Source organism: Pelmatolapia mariae, linkage group LG10_11 (assembly GCF_036321145.2).
Source record: "Pelmatolapia mariae isolate MD_Pm_ZW linkage group LG10_11, Pm_UMD_F_2, whole genome shotgun sequence".
Lineage (NCBI taxonomy): Eukaryota > Metazoa > Chordata > Actinopteri > Cichliformes > Cichlidae > Pelmatolapia > Pelmatolapia mariae.
The window spans coordinates 71580222-71598981 of NC_086236.1; positions in this window are offsets into that span (position 1 = coordinate 71580222).

Genomic DNA, 18760 nt, shown 5'->3' on the forward strand with positions numbered 1-18760 from the left:
AAATGTGTTCATATGATTATAGTTAGATGCAACTGTAGCAAAAGTGGCCACTATCACTGTAGAGGTCGTTCTGTTTCAAAACTGCGATACAGTTTCAGTGTTTCGCAGTCTTGCTTTTTCATCATCAAAACCGGCAACAATAGCTTGTACCAAAAGCTATACCGATATTATGAACACTTTCTTCGTTCTTTATTATTGTAACATGGAGTCATGTTAAAGGACATCAAGCAATGAAATGCATTTTTGAAGATAAAATATGAGCTAGATTTATTTTCTGGTGTGTTGATAGTGGCTCCTGAAAAGTACGTCTGTGACAAATTTGACGAGCAGTTGATCTGAGACAGGAAAAGTTTTAAGGGCTTGAAAAAAGTAGCCAAATGGACAAATGGTAGAGAGCCCCTAGCACAAGACAAATGACCTCTCTCAGCAGTGTTATGGGTTAATCTGCACAGCAGATTTAATACCTCAGTAACTAAAGGTACTAAAACTTCGATCTGGCTCCCTTTTACTGTCTACTTACCTTTAACATCCTCTCCAAGTCTGTAGCGCCATTGCTCTGTAGTGACAGTGAAGGGAGATGGTCCCGTTTGTGGGCTCAACCCAGAGTAGTGGGATTTCAATTCTTCACAGCTGTCTATAACCAGACCTAAGCAGCAGCCCCAGGTCAGTGGAGCAGTGCACAGCAGCAGCAATACAAGAAGATGCATTGCAGTTAAATTATTTTCCAGACGACTCATTGCTGCAGTCAGTGAAAAAACAGACCATAAATAACACAGTGCTGTTGTTACAATACTGGGGGTGAAACTGGGAGGGCCAGTAACTGATGACTGCATCATGACTTGGCAGGATTCTTTCAGGTTTAGATTTTCAGGACAGATTTGCAATGAAACTCACTAATCAGCAACAATAAGTCTCTTTTCTCTGAAGAATAAAACTGTATAGTTCATTTTCCTTTTTCAACATTATCTTTCAGGGGGGTTCTCTCACTGCTGTGAGGTCAACATCTGGGGATTTTGCTTTAGGGTGTATTTTTTCACTAAACATTCAACACTACTTCTGATATTTATGATATTTTTTGATTATTCTAAACTGTGGCAGAGGTTTCACACAGGATAAAATCTTTGCTACTTTGAATAGCCAAACAGGTAAAAACATGAGCTAAATTATTTAAGGCAAGCCACTTTCTCCCATTAAATTGTGAAACAGAAAGCTTTTGCTGTAAGCGAGAACATAGATTATCAGTGTGGTCATTCCAGCTACGGGGTAATGGAGGTGAATACCAAAACACCTATAGGTTTTAACCTAAAAGATTTCTTCATTATGAATAATCACTGGGGTGTCAGCTCTCACTGCTTCAGGGTCAAGCAGCATCTCCTGAGTTTTTCTTGTATCGATGACTAGATGGTGATCATCACAACAAAAGACAAAAGTCTTTACCTCAGTGAAGTACAGCGGGCGATCAGAGTTTTCGTATAGCAGGCTAAGTTTGACAGTTTCATTGAGAAATTTGAAAATCAGATTACTGGGGTTACAGCTAGTACAATCTATTTTATAAGAGAAACAGGACTGGTGAGGTAACACAGTCCTGAGGTACGCTAGTGCTGATGGATTTCAAGTTGGAGAGTAAAGATAGGAAAAGACATCGGACTCAGTTTCTGTAAAAACAGAGGAGGCTCCAACGTGTTAGAAGCAGAACTAAAGTCAATAAACAAAATATGGGCATAGGCCTTGGGATTTTCCAGGTGCTTAAGAATCAGGTGAGCGATACTGCCAAATGTGTCATCCGGGTTCCTCCCCTGCCTATAAGGAAGCTGCGGAGGATCTAATAAAATTTAGATCTGATTTCCTTATAGAGACTATATAAAATTCAAAACATTTAATGACAGCAGGAGTCATAGCAGTTATAGTTATAGCCACTGGTCTATAATCATATAATCAGGACATGATCTCTTGGAATTTAAAATACGGTGGATTTTTTCCAAGGAACTGCGTGTGAATCTACAGATAGGACAATGAGCTGTACTGTAAACTTCTTTCCAAGAGAAGTTTAGAGGGCCTGAAGATATTATCGCAAATATCACTGAGTGGCTGAATTTTAAGAAAATCAGCATCAAGGCTTAAACACTGATCAGTGGTTTTAATCATCTGCAACACTGTAAGGCCCTGTGTATCTAACCTGAGAAAAAAAAATTATTCAGTTCATTTGTTTTACTCTGTTTACAATGCACTTCATATTAGTCATCATCTTGCTGGTGGCTTTTAAGATAAGATAAGATAAGATAACCTTTATTAGTCCCACACGTGGGAAATTTGTTTTGTCACAGCAGGAAGTGGACAGTGCAAAAGTTATGAAGCAAAAATTAGAATAAAATAAAATAAGAATAAATACAGTACACAACTGTACAGAATAGAATAAAATAAAATACTATATACAGTAGAATAAAATAGAATAAAATATACAATAAGATAAAAATAGAATACAAATGCTATATACAACTTTATGGATTTAGCAGCTTTAGAGTCCATTGTGATTAAATTATTTAGATATCTTTTTTTGTTATTGGTCTTTTTATGATTAATACCTTCTATAATGTATGGCTCATTGTTAGGATACAGTATAATGTCCTTCTTCAGCAAAGCAATCACATCAATATAATCTGTGATTGTTTCTTTGGCCTCATCAGTTCTCACATCATGAAAAGACATGGTGGTGTAGGGGACTGTGCCCTTAAGGACTTCTGTACTATACTATGACCAGACAATCACTGTCGTAGTCTGAGCTTTACTGTTCTTATTATGGTCTCAATTTGACAAAGGGGGCTTTGATTGTGCCATTTCTGCTTTTTTAATAAGTCCATAGCATTTATATAGAATCCTATTTTTTTGAGTGCCACACTTTACACAAAAAGATCCTGGGAGGGTTACTTCAATTTTACAGTGGTTAAAATCTCCCAGTATGAAGACAGGAGCTGGAGTTGGTGTGAACACACTTTTCAATGCAAGCTGCTGCCTAGGCTGCATTTCCACTGGAGGGTATTTGAAAAACTTGCAAAGAATAGAGATTTAAGAAAATTGTAAGCTGGATGTCCCAAACTGTAAAGATAGATTCACATGTTTATTTCACTTGAGTTGTACATTCATGAGAGATTGCTATTTGATTAAGGAAGCCATTTGTTGTGCTTTTGTAAAGCTCATCTGCTAAACTATAGCTAAAAATAAATGTATACATATCGCCAAATGTCACACACACGCCTTGTTTTTTTTAATGTAACAGCAAACTAGAGAAAGGGTTCAAACCTTTCTCTGGGAAACAACCTGAGTGACTGAGACAAGCTTTTCCTGTGTTTGTGATGTTTGAAGAGTTGTATGAATGTTTATCATGTTTAAAAATGCTCAGAAGAGTCACAGATAGCTACCGTCACTACCAACATACAGAACCTTTCAAGCCACACCAGCGTGCTTGTTTAAACAGATGTCATCTGTGCTCCATCATTGATAGTTCAGGGACTTCTATTTGTAGGCGATCAAAAGGTTTATCCAGGCGTGGATGTGAACCATAGAACTGAAATTGAGAATTAATTTGGAATTGCTTTGTAAACCAGTGTTGCTGTATTTGTTGTACCATCCCTTGTTTTGACACATGGTCCTTCCCATGTGTCAATTTAGCATAATCAGAAAAAAAAAAGTTTGGGTAGACACGGTTTTTCACTTGGATCAAACCTCAGCTGATATGTATAACCCCATGCTGTTTTCCAGACATGTTTCTCCTCTGGGATAGTCTTGCTATGTACAGGGTGGGCCATTTATATGGATACACCGTAATAAAATGGGAATGGTTGGTGATATTAAAGTCCTGTTTGTGGCACATTAGTATATGTGAGGGGGCAAATTCCTCAAGATGGGTGGTGACCATGGTGGCCATTTAGAAGTCGGCCATCTTGGATACAACTTTTGTTTTTTTCAATAGGAAGAGGGCGATGTGACACATCAAACTTATTGGTAATGTCACAAGAAAAACAATGGTGTGCTTGGTTTCAACGTAACTTTATTCTTTCATGAGTTATTACAAGTTTCTCTTTGTTCATAGCCACTGACATGTCGAAGAGGTTAACACGTGAGGAGCAGATCGAAATTGTTTTGATATCTGGTGAACGCAGTAACCGGGTCATTGCAGCAGATTTCAATGCAAGACACCCTACGAGACCACCCATCTCCCATGCTACAGTTAGCAATCTGCTTGCTAAGTTTCGTGAAACTGGTTCAGTGTTGGATTTGCCAAAATGTGGATGCAAAAAAACTGTCACTAATGAAGAAACATCAGTGGCTGTCCTAGCTTCATTCAGCAAGAGCCCACGACGTAGCACTCGCCGCATGTCACTGGCGAGTGGCATTAGTCGAACATCCCTTCGGTGGATATTAGCTACTCACAAATGGCACCCTTACAAACTCCAGCTACTGCAGCATCTCAACGAGGATGGCCCAGATCGGCGCACAGAATTTGCAGAATGGGCAAAACAAAAATTTTTGTTAACAAACAAAACCACCGCTATTGGTCTGACACTAACCCACATTGGATGGATCCCTCCAAGACTGTTGGACCAACAAAAGTGATGGTTTGGTGTGGTATATGGGGTACAACGATAGTGGGTCCATTCTTCATCAATGGAAACCTCAAGGCCACTGGATATTTGAAATTGCTACATGATGATGTGTTTCCCTCTTTATGCACTGAAGCTGGCACATTCCCTGAGTTTTTCCAGCAAGATGGTGCAGCACCACATTATGGGTGCCAGGTCCGAGCATTCCTAGATGAACAGTTTCCTGGAAAGTGGATTGGTCGTCGTGGGCCAGTTGAATGGCCCCCAAGGTCTCCTGATCTGACCCCCTTAGACTTTTATCTTTGGGGTCATCTGAAGGCAATTGTCTATGGTGTGAAGATACGAGATGTGCAGCACCTGAAACTACGTATACTGGATGCCTGTGCTGGCATTTCTCCTGCGGTGTTGCTATCAGTGTGTGAAGAGTGGGAGAAGAGGGTTGCATTGACAATGCAACACAATGGGCAGCACATTGAACACGTTTTATAAGTGGTCAGAAACTTGTAAATAACTCATGAAAGAATAAAGTTACGTTGAAACCAAGCACACCATTGTTTTTCTTGTGACATTACCAATAAGTTTGATATGTCACATGGCCTTCTTCCTATTGAAAAAACAAAAGTTGTATCCAAGATGGCCGACTTCTAAATGGCCACCATGGTCACCACCCATCTTGAGGAGATTGCCCCCTCACATATACTAATGTGCCACAAACAAGACTTTAATATCACCAACCATTCCCATTTTATTACAGTGTATCCATATAAATGGCCCACCCTGTAGAAACCTTTAAATCTGTGTTGGGAGATGGAGTTAGTGTGGTTTTACATTGGTGCAAATTCATTTCATGCTGTTTGCGAGTGTTTGAGATATTTCCTCTCAATTACAAAGAACACTTTTCTTAAAAGTAATGCATTACTTAATTACTCCCATGAGAAAGTTGAAATTCAAGTCAAGTTACTTTCATGTTTCTCTATAAAATGACCTGAAAAGCATTGTCTCACAAGTTAATAATGTAAACCTGTTATTTATAGGTTAATATAATATATATAATATACATACAGTCCCACATATCACAAAACACAAATCCCTGTCCTAATTAGGGAAAGTTCCCCTTTAACTGGTTAAAAACTGTTGTTTCCATAATGTGCCAAAATCATGTATCATCCCATGTGCAATAAATAAATTAAGTCTGTCTGATTGGTGATTTTCACATGTGTTAAAGTTGTGTTAAATTCACAAACTTGAGCTGAATCCTGAGATGGTAATGAGCCTGATGTTAAGATGTTTATGTGATCACTGCAGTTCCTTGCTGATTTTTTACCAGTGCCTGGGCTGCATGATGGCGAATCATCCACAAAGACCACTGGATCACATTTAGCCAATGGTGTGTCCTGCAAGTCCGGCCTCGGTGAAACAGATTTCAGAAATATCTGTGGGGAGAAGTGAAACTGAGTTGAAAAACCGTCTAACTTTTTCACTTTTAATTTCCAGTAATACAGTGAGTAGCTAACCCAATGAGTAGCTAACAGAGTGTTTGCTCTAGAAGGAAGAGTGGCACACAATGTGGCAGCAAAAGGTTTAAGTCTATGAGAAATATTCCACTAGTTTTCCGTCATCCCCCATGCCCCTGCGACAAAGCAGAGATCATGTATCCACTGTTTTTGTCTTCTGAGTGAATGCTTAGTCAGGATTTGGTCATTCTAAACTGGGTGCAGTCAGCGTTGTCAGTTTTAAGTCAGCGAAAACTTTGTCTGCGTCATTAGCCCATTGTTTATGCAATCATTCCTCTCCCCTATATTACTGTTGACAGTGTAGATTCTTGTAAAATATGATCTATTGGCAGCAATATGACCATATGCTAATAAAATTTCTTTGTGATTTTGGAGTGGATTGACTCACTGCGATCCTCTCTGGAGAGGGACTTACCTTCTGACATGATCATGTGTCCCACATAGGGAGAGGCCTACCTTGTGGATGTTCTCAGAAAGACATTTCAACAGCACTTTTGTGTTGGTCTCAGAGGCCTGCTTAGAAGGACAACAGATCATTAAAGCATCAGTGTATTGCAGCCAAGCTAACCCCACATGAGGAACAAAAACTGACAAGTTCATAAGCTACCTCAAACACTTTAATGTTCTTTTTAATGTTGGGCGATATGTAAAAGTTTTCCAACCGACATTTATCAGCTCAATAAATGACGATAGGCGATATATTCGTGCAGGTGACTTTTTGACGGGCGTTGCAATGTAATCATGCACAGACTGATTTACTGTCACAGTTTGCGAGGCAAGCCGTGTGGTAAATTATTAAAGGACCCAAGATGCAGGCAATGCCGATGTGAGTGAGCTTTATTGAGGAGGATGACATACAACGCAAGGCGAGGGTAGTGAGAACAGAACTGACAAAACCTAAACTGGGAAAACTAAGAATAAAACAAACCTGAAACCTTGAGACCCAAACGGTGATGCAGGGAGACAAAGACAGATGAACCAGCAACGCACCCCAGAAAACACAGGGCTTAAATACACACAGGGCAATCAGGGAACAGGAGGCAGGAGAGAGACACAGCTGGGGGAAATCAGAGCTGACGAGACTGAGGGAAGTAAAACAGAATACAATAACCTGAGACACTGACCTTCAAAATAAAACAGGAACTCACACATGCAAAGACAAAGACTAAGAAACACGGACTTTACACAGAGGGAACACACAGGCAGGAATGACTAAACGCTAAACTGACAAATGTTGCACACTTGGACAAATGACACTTCCAGGCGTGCATGAGTTCAAAATCGTTCTCTTTACTTGCTCATTTGCAACTGCAAATACAAAACACAAGCACTTCAGTTAGCGTAGCTGCACTCTGCAGGCTATCTGTGCAGTAAAACACAGGACAACTTTTCACATAACTACTGAACCTGTATTAACAAAGTACTCATTCACTCAGTATTTTCCTACCAATGTTCATATTACAATATTCTGCACACTCGCATGCTCATCCAACTGGTATTGAAGCACCTGGAGACTACCCTCCCGATCCCCTTATTAATCATTTGCGATGTGATATTCCGTTTAACACCAGTTCAGGTACATCATGTAAATCACAAACTCCGACATTAGCGTTGTGTTCCATTAATGACAGTACCTTACTCTAACACATTTCTCATACATCAACATCATTCTATTCATACATCACATCACTTGTGCTCACCTGCAAATACAAAACACAAGCACTTCAGTTAGCGTAGCTGCACTCTGCAGGCTATCTGTGCAGTAAAACACACAGGACCCCAAAGCTGCCCGATTCAGTGCCTGCGTGAGCACCACCCATGGGAATCATCATTAACCAGAATATTCTAGCTGGATTGCCAGTGAGCACAGTATGTACAGAAATAGTAATAAAGAATTGAATGCATAACGTAACAATGATAAGAATGCATGAAATTATGGAGAGGGGGGGGGCAATATCTATTACCATACTTCAATCTGTGTCCACCCATTACATGAGTCCCACACTCTCCCCTCCAAAAATGAATGTCGTCCCGACATTAGAGATTTCCCAGAATACATGTCTTCAACAGAAGGTCACAGCAGTAGCTTCACTGGGAGTCAACCTCTAACGATACTTTCTGTCCGGTAACAGTCTTTGGCATGACATACATCTCCCCCTTTATGTCATGTACCAGCAACAGACACTACTGGCCAGGCAATGTCTGTAAAGTCTCTCCGCCACTCAGGCGTGCTCCGTATCAGACTGAAGGTGTAGACCTAACACTCTACCATGTAACCTTTTACTCAGACAAACATTTACTGCTGTATATCTCACATACAAGCCAGTATCTCTTTATGTGTAGCTAGTCTGGTTCTGGTACTCACTGTTTAACTCATGTGAACTATTAAACTAATATATGCAGTTGTTGCTCTGTCAAATCTGCTCTTCTTAACATTTGCTACTGTGAACACTTCCCTTTCTGTTTAAACTGTCACCACAGTAAACTCAACATGTGACAATGAACTTAGATTTTTTTTTTTTTTTTTTTTTTAGCTGTGGACATCATTTGTGTCTGTTTATGACTGACGGCTGACCTAAGGTGTCATACGTGAGTGTCTTGGGTGGATTTCTGCATCGAAAAGGATACTTTCTTGTGGGAACTGGCTGTGAGTTGGGCTCTCCCTCGTCTTCTTCATCAGATGACAACACCTGTTCTTGACTTCTTCCGTTCTCCTCCCCAGACAGCTCACTTCGCCCTACCTCCTCCTCCTCTGCACTTGACTCCAGTCCACCTTTCTCACCCTCGTCTAGGCACTCGCTGCTGACACCACCACTTGACAGTTCTCCGTTAGCTTCTTCTGGCTGGAACTCCTCTGCCTCTGCCCTCAGCTGACTTCTGATCTGGGTGGGTGATTCTGCAGATTGTGTGGTGATAATTCCCCAGTCACCCTCATCCTCTGAACTGCTGTCGTGGTCACTCTCCTGCTGCTTTTCTTGGGTCTTTCCTTTTCTTTGTTGTTTGGCATCCTCCTTCCCATTCTTGTTTTTCTCCAGCTTCTCCTCCTGAACGGGGAGAAAGTCACAGGGCAGTAGGAGGTTCCTGTGCAGAACTCTCACTTTCCCTGGTCCTCTCTCTGGCTGTACGGCATAGACAGGGCTGTCTTTGTGCTTTCTTTCTAACACAATATGTACTCGCTCCTCCCAGTAAGACCTTAGCTTTCCGGGCCCACCCCGGTCTCTGAAGTTCCGTACTAGCACTCGACATCCCGGTTGCAGTTCAACTCCATGAGCCTTCCGATCGTACTGCCTTTTCGCTCTGTTCCTCTCTTTCTGAGCTGTTTCTGATGCCAATCTGTATGCCTCTTGCATCCTACTTCTCCACTTACGGACATAATCACTGTGAGAAGAACTCTGGTCACCTGGAACCAGGCCAAACATGATGTCCACTGGTAGGCGGGGGTTTCTGCCATAGAGAAGATAATATGGGGCATATCCTGTTGCTTCACTCCGTGTGCAGTTATACGCATGCACCACTTTGCTCAAGGAGTTTTTCCAGTCTGCCTTGGCTTCCTCTGCCAGGCTCCTCAACATGGAAAGGAGTGTCCGATTAAACCTCTCCACCTGACCGTTCCCCGCTGCATGGTAAGGTGTTGTGCGTGACCCCTGGATTCCACAGTACCTTTCCAGGGTGGCAAACAGCTGGTTCTCAAACTCCTTTCCCTGATCATGATGTAACTGGGCAGGGAATCCAAATTTGAGCACAAAATCTCCAAAAACCTTTTCTGCTGCTGTTCTTGCTGACTTGTTGGTGCATGCGTATGCCTGTGCAAACCGGGTGAAATGATCCATCACGACTAGAATGTACTCATATCCTCCTTTACAACTCTCCAGATGCAGGAAGTCTATTGAGACCATCTCAAAAGGGTATGTGGTGACAATGTTGACCAACGGTGCTCTGGTTGGTTTGCCTGGACGTTTCCGTTTCAAGCAACTGCACACCTTGGTCACATAATGTTCCACATGTCTTTGCATATGTGGCCAATAGAATCGATCACGGACCAAGGCGAGTGTCCGCTCCACTCCGAGATGTCCCATCTCCTCATGGAGCTCCTTGTACACCAGCTGATGGAATTTTGTGGGTAACACTAGCTGAGCTCGAGCAGAGGATTTCCTGTACAGGATGTTGTCTTTGTCAAGGTACAGCTTACTCTTTTCCCGGCTTAGAACTGAAGTGTGTTCACCCCTGTCTCTTCCTCTCCGAGGAGGCCATTGTCCTGTCATAACATATTCTCGCACCCTGCCAATGACTGGATCATCCTCCTGTGCTTTCTTTAGTGTCTCTTTGGAGATCTGTGTCACTGGGGCCATTACTCGTTCATGCTCTACATCAGCACATGCTGTGGTTATGGTAGCCAGACACATCCATGGCTCATGTTCACGGAATTTCAGCTGAAGCGCCTGTGTCGCAGGTGTGATTACCTCTGGTTTCATTTCCTGTGAGCATGTGCGCATGTACTCCTCCATGTCTAGTGGCATCCGCGATAACCCGTCAGCATCGCCATTAGCCCTTCCCGGCCGATACTTGATTGAGAAGTTAAAATCGGCTAGCTCAGCAACCCACCGGTGTGTTGTAGCATTTAACTTCGCTGTAGTCAGGACATAGGTCAACGGATTGTTGTCCGTATACACAGTGAAAGAAGGTGCGTAATACAGATACTCCCGAAATCTCTCACAGATTGCCCACTTCATTGCTAGAAACTCTAGCTTTCCAGAGTGGAGGTGGTAGTTAGTTTCTGGAGCTGTTAGAGTTCTCGACCCATACCCAATGACAACCAGTTTGCCCTGCTGTCTCTGGTACAGGACTGCACCAAGCCCTTCTTGAGAGGCATCACAGTGCAGCACAAATGGTCTTTCGAAGTCAGGGTATGCCAGAAGTGGTGGACTCAGCAGGTGTTCTATAAGCTGACATAGCACTGCCTGGTGTTGTTCCGTCCATGTGATTGGCTGGCTTGAGTGGAGTTGGTCTGGTTTCTTCCGCTGTCCTTTGTGCCTGGTTACCGTTGATCTTCTGTCAGTAATCACTTGAATCTTTCCGGTCGATAGCAGCTGGTATAGTGGCTTGGCAGTGCGTGAGAAGTTTGGAATGTAGGGGCGATAGTATGACAGGAAACCTAGCATTTTCCTTAGGTCTCCCACAGTCTCAGGTTTGCGGTTTTTTAGTGCTTGCACTGGTGCCAGTTCAGCAGGGTCCATGCAGTAGCCATCTTTGGATACAATCTTTCCCAGGAATTTCACCTTGTCCTTGAACACTTCACACTTTTTGGGGGTTAACTTCACCCCGTGCGCTTGATAGCGGCGCAGGACCTCCCTCAGATCACGCAGGTGGTCCTCAAATGATCTGCTGTGGACCAAATTGTCATCCAGATATGGCTGAGATATTTCATCCCTCAAGCCTGCAAGGCACTCTTCCATACTGCGCTGGAACTCTGCTGGAGCCGAGGACAAACCAAAGGGAATCCTTACCCACTCATATAAGCCCCAAGGTGTGATAAAGGCTGTGAGGGGTCTGCTACTTTCCTCCAGGAAACCCTGGTGGTACGCCTTGCCCTGGTCCAACACTGAGAACCATGCACTCCCAGTCAGGCTGTTTAACATGTCTTGAACACGAGGGATGGGGTGACGGTCAGGAATGGATTTCCGGTTCAACTCACGGTAATCCACGCAGAGACGCAGACTTCCATCCTTCTTGCGCACGCAGACGATGGGTGATGAGTAGGGGGATCGGGATTTCTGAATCCATCCTCTGTTCAACAGGTCCTCCAAATACTCCTTCACCTCCTTGTGGAGTGGCTTGGGGACTGAGATGTATGTGCGTCTTACTGGGGTTGTGTCATTCAATCTGATCTTTAACTTCAGGGAGGGGATGCATCCCACATCGCTCTCATCTTTTGAAAATGCAGCACACTCTTCACGCAGGACTTTTCTCACCTGCTCCTGCTGATCAGGGGTCAGGTGATTAACTGACACAGGTGGGTCCCATAAATCTTGGCTGCAACTGCCCACCTCTTCATACTCCCCTTTGTGCTGTTCTGGGGCGCTGACGGTGCTCCCTGTGTTTTCACTAGCACACATCAACTTGCCCATGTTTTCAGCACTTACTGGTCTCACGTCTACTGGGTAAATAGCCTTCACTTGCTGTAGTCGTCCCAACACTGCATGAGGGAGGAGGATGATGTCATGGCTGCCGTCATTCGTGACCGGAATAACCACCCTGGACCGGGTTCCCCTCTGCAGGCCAATGACAGTTTCATTCAGGTTAACTCCCTCTGGTAGTTTTGAAATGTCCTCTGGTTCAAAAAGAACCTCCTGTTTCAGAGGGAGGGGACCTGTCCTCACACTGCACTTAACCTCCCTGCTTTGTCCAGCTGGAATCACTATCTTTTGTCTCCCAACTTTCACCACACCCTCCTCATCATTTTTGTAGCAGCGCTGCACGATGTTAATTAGCACTTCCGCTTTCTTACAATCAATTGAGAAGGCTTCCTTTACCACAGCAGGTGTAATGTCTGGATGCTGTGCCATTCCATCCTTTACAAAATGCTCAATCACATTATAGCCAATGATAGGTGGCTCTGCTACTCCTGGCTCTTTTGAGACAAGCACGGGGACAACTAACTCTGGCTGTGGATCTCTAGTTGACCCCAGTCTAAATTTTAGCTCAACCCAACCTGCGAAGGGTATGGGTGTTTGGTTCGCTGCTTTGCCCACCAGAGCCTCATCCTCACCTAGGAGTTCACTTGTGCTTCTCAGTTGGATATGTGGAAAGCAGGACTTCCTCCAGTTCTCATTAATGATAGTCACCTGTGAACCCGTATCCCACAATGCTTGTGTTTCTACCCCTTCAAAGAAACAATCCACCATACACTTCTTCCCGATCAGGGCTCTCAGCTTAGCCTGACAGCGTAGTGAGAGATGACTGGCATACGTGGCACCCACAGTCTCTTTAGCCTTGCCACTCTGCTCTAATTCTGCCTCCAGCTGTCTTATTCGATTCCAAAGCAGTTCATGCAACTTGTCGTCTGCTTCAGCATGGATGGGAATTAATGATTTGGGAGGGGCGATGGTCTGGATTGCCGCTTGAGTGCCCTCCGATCTTTCTGCTGCCCCCCTTCGCCCTCTACAGCCTCTGGAGAGGTGTCCTGTCTGGCCACACTTGAAGCAGTGTTCACACCCATCATTGGTTCCCTGCTCCTGGCATGCCTTACATCCCCTCCTCCCACTGGTTCTTAGTGGGCGAGTGGGGCCTTGAGGGGTGGTGATGCTCCTCCTTAATTCAGCCATCTCCTCTCTCAGCAGCCTGACCGTTTCATGCAGCTCTGACTCTCGGGAAGCAGCTACAACAGGTGTTCTGCGGCTCTTGGGTTTCACCACTTCAGCTGATTGCTCTTGAGTCCCCAACCTAGTTTCGGCTACACCCAGACCCAATTGACTGGCTGGCCTTTCTGTCTGGAGTTCATTTACTTTTACAGATTTGCTGCCAGTAGTTTTCTTTTGCTTCAATTGCCTTTCTGATTCAACACTAGCTGCTTCATTCATCTTATCAATGAGGGTTTCATCTGTCACCCGAGGGTCATCCAGATAGGGCTTGAGCTGAAACTTGATAGGGTCACTCAGTAGCCCAGTACTAACCGACCTCAAGAATTTCTTCTGGATGAGCTCAGGGCTGTATTGTTCATCGGACCCTGTGTCTTCCGATGCGAGCAGCAGCCTCTCTTTTAACTCAATTGCTCTGAAGAGGAAGTTTTGGGGAGACTCACGGCTGTCTTGTGTGACGTTCACTAGTCTGTGATACAAATCTGTGGTGCTGTCTTCTTTAAAATGTCCCTTCAATATGGCCTTCAATTGGGGAAGGGTGAGGTCACGTTTTATCTCAAGCATGTCTCTAAGACTCAAACCTGGGCTGACAGACTTCACCACAGCCTCTATAACCTCCGCTTCACTGTGTCCTTTGTTCAGACCTCTGTCGATCTGATGCATCAGGTTGGTGTATGAGAGTCTGTCCTTTTGGCCCTTTTCCCCAATTTGACCACAGATCTTGAATTCCCTCCTTATCGTCACTTCCGAAAGGCGGTTGGCTGCGACAGGAAACACATTTTGTGAGGTGGTTGGCTGACTTGGTGGTGTCCTCTCCACCCTTTCACTCAGCCTCCTAATTTCTTCCTGCAGCGCTTCGCTGTTTCTCTGGAGCTGTGCGTATCTCTCTGCTAAATTAATGTCTTCCCTTGTTTCCTGAGTTCCTTGTGGCGAGCTTGTTGTATTTCCTCCACTTTCTGTGTTTCTGGTGCTCCCTATCGCTGGGTCGACACTTTCTAACATTTTCTTTAGATAGTAGAGTGCAACATCCTGCTCTTCATCATTAATAACCTTGTCCATAGATTCTGTAATTAATTTTATTAACGCTCGTCTTGTTGTGACATTTCCACTAGGGATTTTAGCTTCAGCACACACCTCTTTGAGTTGGTCGAGTTGTAGGTTCCAGAGTGTTTGGGACACAGTCTCTGCCAGCTCCTCGAGGTCCATCGTGGTTGCTGTAGCCACGCCCCTTCCTTAATTTCATCAGGCTGGACACAACGTTAATAATCCCAGCGGTGCCTCCAATATTTGTTGCACACTTGGACAAATGACACTTCCAGGCGTGCATGAGTTCAAAATCGTTCTCTTTACTTGCTCATTTGCAACTGCAAATACAAAACACAAGCACTTCAGTTAGCGTAGCTGCACTCTGCAGGCTATCTGTGCAGTAAAACACAGGACAACTTTTCACATAACTACTGAACCTGTATTAACAAAGTACTCATTCACTCAGTATTTTCCTACCAATGTTCATATTACAATATTCTGCACACTCGCATGCTCATCCAACTGGTATTGAAGCACCTGGAGACTACCCTCCCGATCCCCTTATTAATCATTTGCGATGTGATATTCCGTTTAACACCAGTTCAGGTACATCATGTAAATCACAAACTCCGACATTAGCGTTGTGTTCCATTAATGACAGTACCTTACTCTAACACATTTCTCATACATCAACATCATTCTATTCATACATCACATCACTTGTGCTCACCTGCAAATACAAAACACAAGCACTTCAGTTAGCGTAGCTGCACTCTGCAGGCTATCTGTGCAGTAAAACACACAGGACCCCAAAGCTGCCCGATTCAGTGCCTGCGTGAGCACCACCCATGGGAATCATCATTAACCAGAATATTCTAGCTGGATTGCCAGTGAGCACAGTATGTACAGAAATAGTAATAAAGAATTGAATGCATAACGTAACAATGATAAGAATGCATGAAATTATGGAGAGGGGGGGGGCAATATCTATTACCATACTTCAATCTGTGTCCACCCATTACATGAGTCCCACACAAAGAACAGAACCAAAAAGCTAGAAAACCACAACCAGAATACATCACAATAATAGAAAAGACAAAACGCTGGGTCAAAAGACCTAGAACCGTGACATTTACGCTTTGTGTCGAGGGAATATCTTACTTTCTTTTCTTGTTTGTTTCGGTATTAATATAGCTACTTTTTGGATTATTCATTTATTTATTTATTTGAGATGCGCCAAATCGCAGAAAAGACTTAACATTATGTCAGAGAATTTTTAAGAGAAATTTAAATAAAATGTTTTTTGTTTTGTTTTGTTTTCTGAACATTCTCTCTGTTATGAGTTTGAGTAAATGAAATTGCTGCATTTGGGTGCACTCTGAAGAGGGTAGATTTGCTCGCAGCTGGAAGAGGGTGCGGTTAAAACAGCGCTCTTATTTTTTCCGTTGACTGCTTCGCTTAGCTTCAATTAACAATATTAGCAAACTTACTAATGGGCAAATAAATTAATAAATATATCGCTCTTGCAAAAACGATCAATGAAAGGCTCAGCTTATTGTCAATAAATACGTCCAATCGCCCAAACGCAGTTCTTTTAGTGAGTCATCATTCGTGTAAATGGCCTGTAAATGTATAGCACTTTACTTAGTCCCTAAGGAACCCAAAGTGCTTTATTCACACATTCACACACTGGTGATGGCAAGCTACATTGTAGCCACAGCTGCCCTGGGGCGCACTGTTGGAATCTCCACTCACATGCATACAGATGCAGATCTGGCTCATATTTATGCCTCTGCAATATTCTGTTCATTCACATTCTAATCAAGATGTGTCCATATTCAGTGTGTGTTCAGTCTGTGTTGCTGATAAAGAATATTGAAACTCTGAATCTTTTGCCTTTAACATTCTGCTATTTCTGATTACAATACCTGTAAACAGAAGGCAGTTGCCTGTTTATCTCTCAGTCTTTGATCTTGTCACCCCACTGTTGTCTTCCAGACTCTTGATGCCATACATTCATCTCAGTTTAACACCCAAATGTAAAACAATACCCTTCACCGAATGTTGTGCCCCCCGATAAATGCTGTGCCTTTGTTATGGTACAGGCTCGACCTAACCTTCCGGGTCACACTCTCTCAGCTGGTAAGCTTTACGTTAACAGCAAACCTTGAGAAACAGGATTTAAAGTATAATTTCTTCGATGTGTTTACTCAGAAAGCCTCCTTCTCCTACAGATTTTATGTATCTACTTATGTTTGGTTATGGAGTCAAGCCACTGAGCTGGTTAGCTCCAGTATCTACTGTAAAGTTAACCTGTTGTCCCTGGAACCTTGACAGGTAGTTGTGGCAAATCTGTGCACAGTGGATGAACTCAGCATTTACTAATGTGCTGAGTAATAGCTGTGTCTGTTAGGTTTTGTAGTTTCACAGTAATTTGAGAAAAGGGCGTGTTCATGAGTGTAAGCTGATCCTCATCGCATGTGTGTTCATGTTTTATCAAACTGACTATCTGTGTGTGTGTGTGCGTGTGTGTTATTTTCTTCTTTTGTTGTATGTTTCACAACCTTTTCCTTTCTCAACCTCCTCCTCTAATAACTCTCTCAGGTTTCTTTTCCAAACAAGAGTCTTTTTGTTTTTTTAGAAAAGGTTTATCTCCATAGCTATGCAGTGATCAAATTGTTATATAGGGGTTGGCTGTAGATCAGAAGGGAGGGCAGGTTGTCTGCTAATCAGAAGGTTGGTCATTTGAGCTCTCACTACTAGAGTCCCTGTGTGTTAGATAGAGTGTTGGATAGAAATCACTTAATTCAGTTCAATTCAATTTTTATATATATATAGTGCCAAATTACAACTGCAGTCACCTCAAGACTCTTTATATTGTTTGGTAAAGACCCTGCAGTAATACAAAGAAAACTCCAATAATCAAACACCCCCTTTTAAGTAAGCACTGGGCAACATTAGGTTAGAAAAAAAAGCTTTTAACCTCATTCTGTGCTTTTCCTACTTGGATAGAAAAAACATAGAGAAAAGTGCTTGTGTGAACGGGCTTTGATTGAGTAGAGTAGAACAGCGCTATATAAGAACGAGTCCATTTGCCATTTACAGTGCAGGGCATTGTATATCTGCTCCTGATTGTTTTCGGTTTGTTAGTTCCCCTTCATGTTTCCGTTGTGAGTTTCCTGTTCTGTCTCTGTGATTCTTTCTGTTTTTGTCTGTATCTCAATATTAGTTATTTCCTGTTTTTATTTTGTCTTCTGTCTCTCATGCTTTTTATTTAGCTCTGCTTCTCTTGTCTTATCTTCTGTGATTTAGACCCAGCTGAGCTCCCACCTGTTTCTTCACTCCTCATTACCTGGTTTGTATTTATTGTCTGAGTCCTCTCTTCCTCTCCTGTATTCCTGACTCAAGCCCTGCTGAGATTTTGTATTTTATATTTTTTGAAAGAGACTTCAGCAGGTGAATACAGAAAAAAACCCTTAACAATCAGACAGCCCTCCTAGCAAGTACTTGGCAACAGTAGGAGAGAAAGACTCCCTTATAACAAGAAGAAACCTCCGGCAGAACCAGTAGTGGGTAAGGGGAGGTAGTCGCGACAAAAGACAGTGTTTTCGAATAATTTTGTCTATGGAAAACATGGATTTTGTGAAAAATATGGGTTCCAGATAAATAAGGCTTAAGAGGCACTGCATGACTTCTGACACGGTCCTGGGTATGTGACCCAGTTTTTCTGTTTCGTATTATTAATCTTTGATTTCCTGATGTACCTTTGTTAATTCTTAGTTTGGTTTCTGTGTTCCCTCTGTTTAGAGTCTTTTCCATGTCTCTGTGCATTTTCTGTTTTATTATGAAGGTTCGTGCCTCATGTGAGTGTATTCTGTGTCTTCCCCAATCAGTCCCAGCTGTGTTGCCACCTGTTCCTCGTTCCCTATTGTGCCTGCCTGTGTATTTATGTTGTGTGTCATCTTGTGCTCGTCGCTGGTTCACCTGGGTCATTTTTCTCCGTCATCCTTTGAATTCTCCCTGCTCGTTGTCTCCACTCGTGTTTTGCATCGATGATTTAATTCTTTCAGTCACTACCTACACCTTGTATTCATAAAAATGGGTAGGAACATAGGTCAGCTGGTAAATTGACAGCTTTACTGTCACATTCTGCTCTCCTTCACTAAAACAGTGTCAGATACAGTGTCTGCATCACCGCAGATGGCAAACTAGTCTGTCCATCAATCTCCTGCTCCAGTCCATACAGCTCCAGCACAAGAGCCTGAGG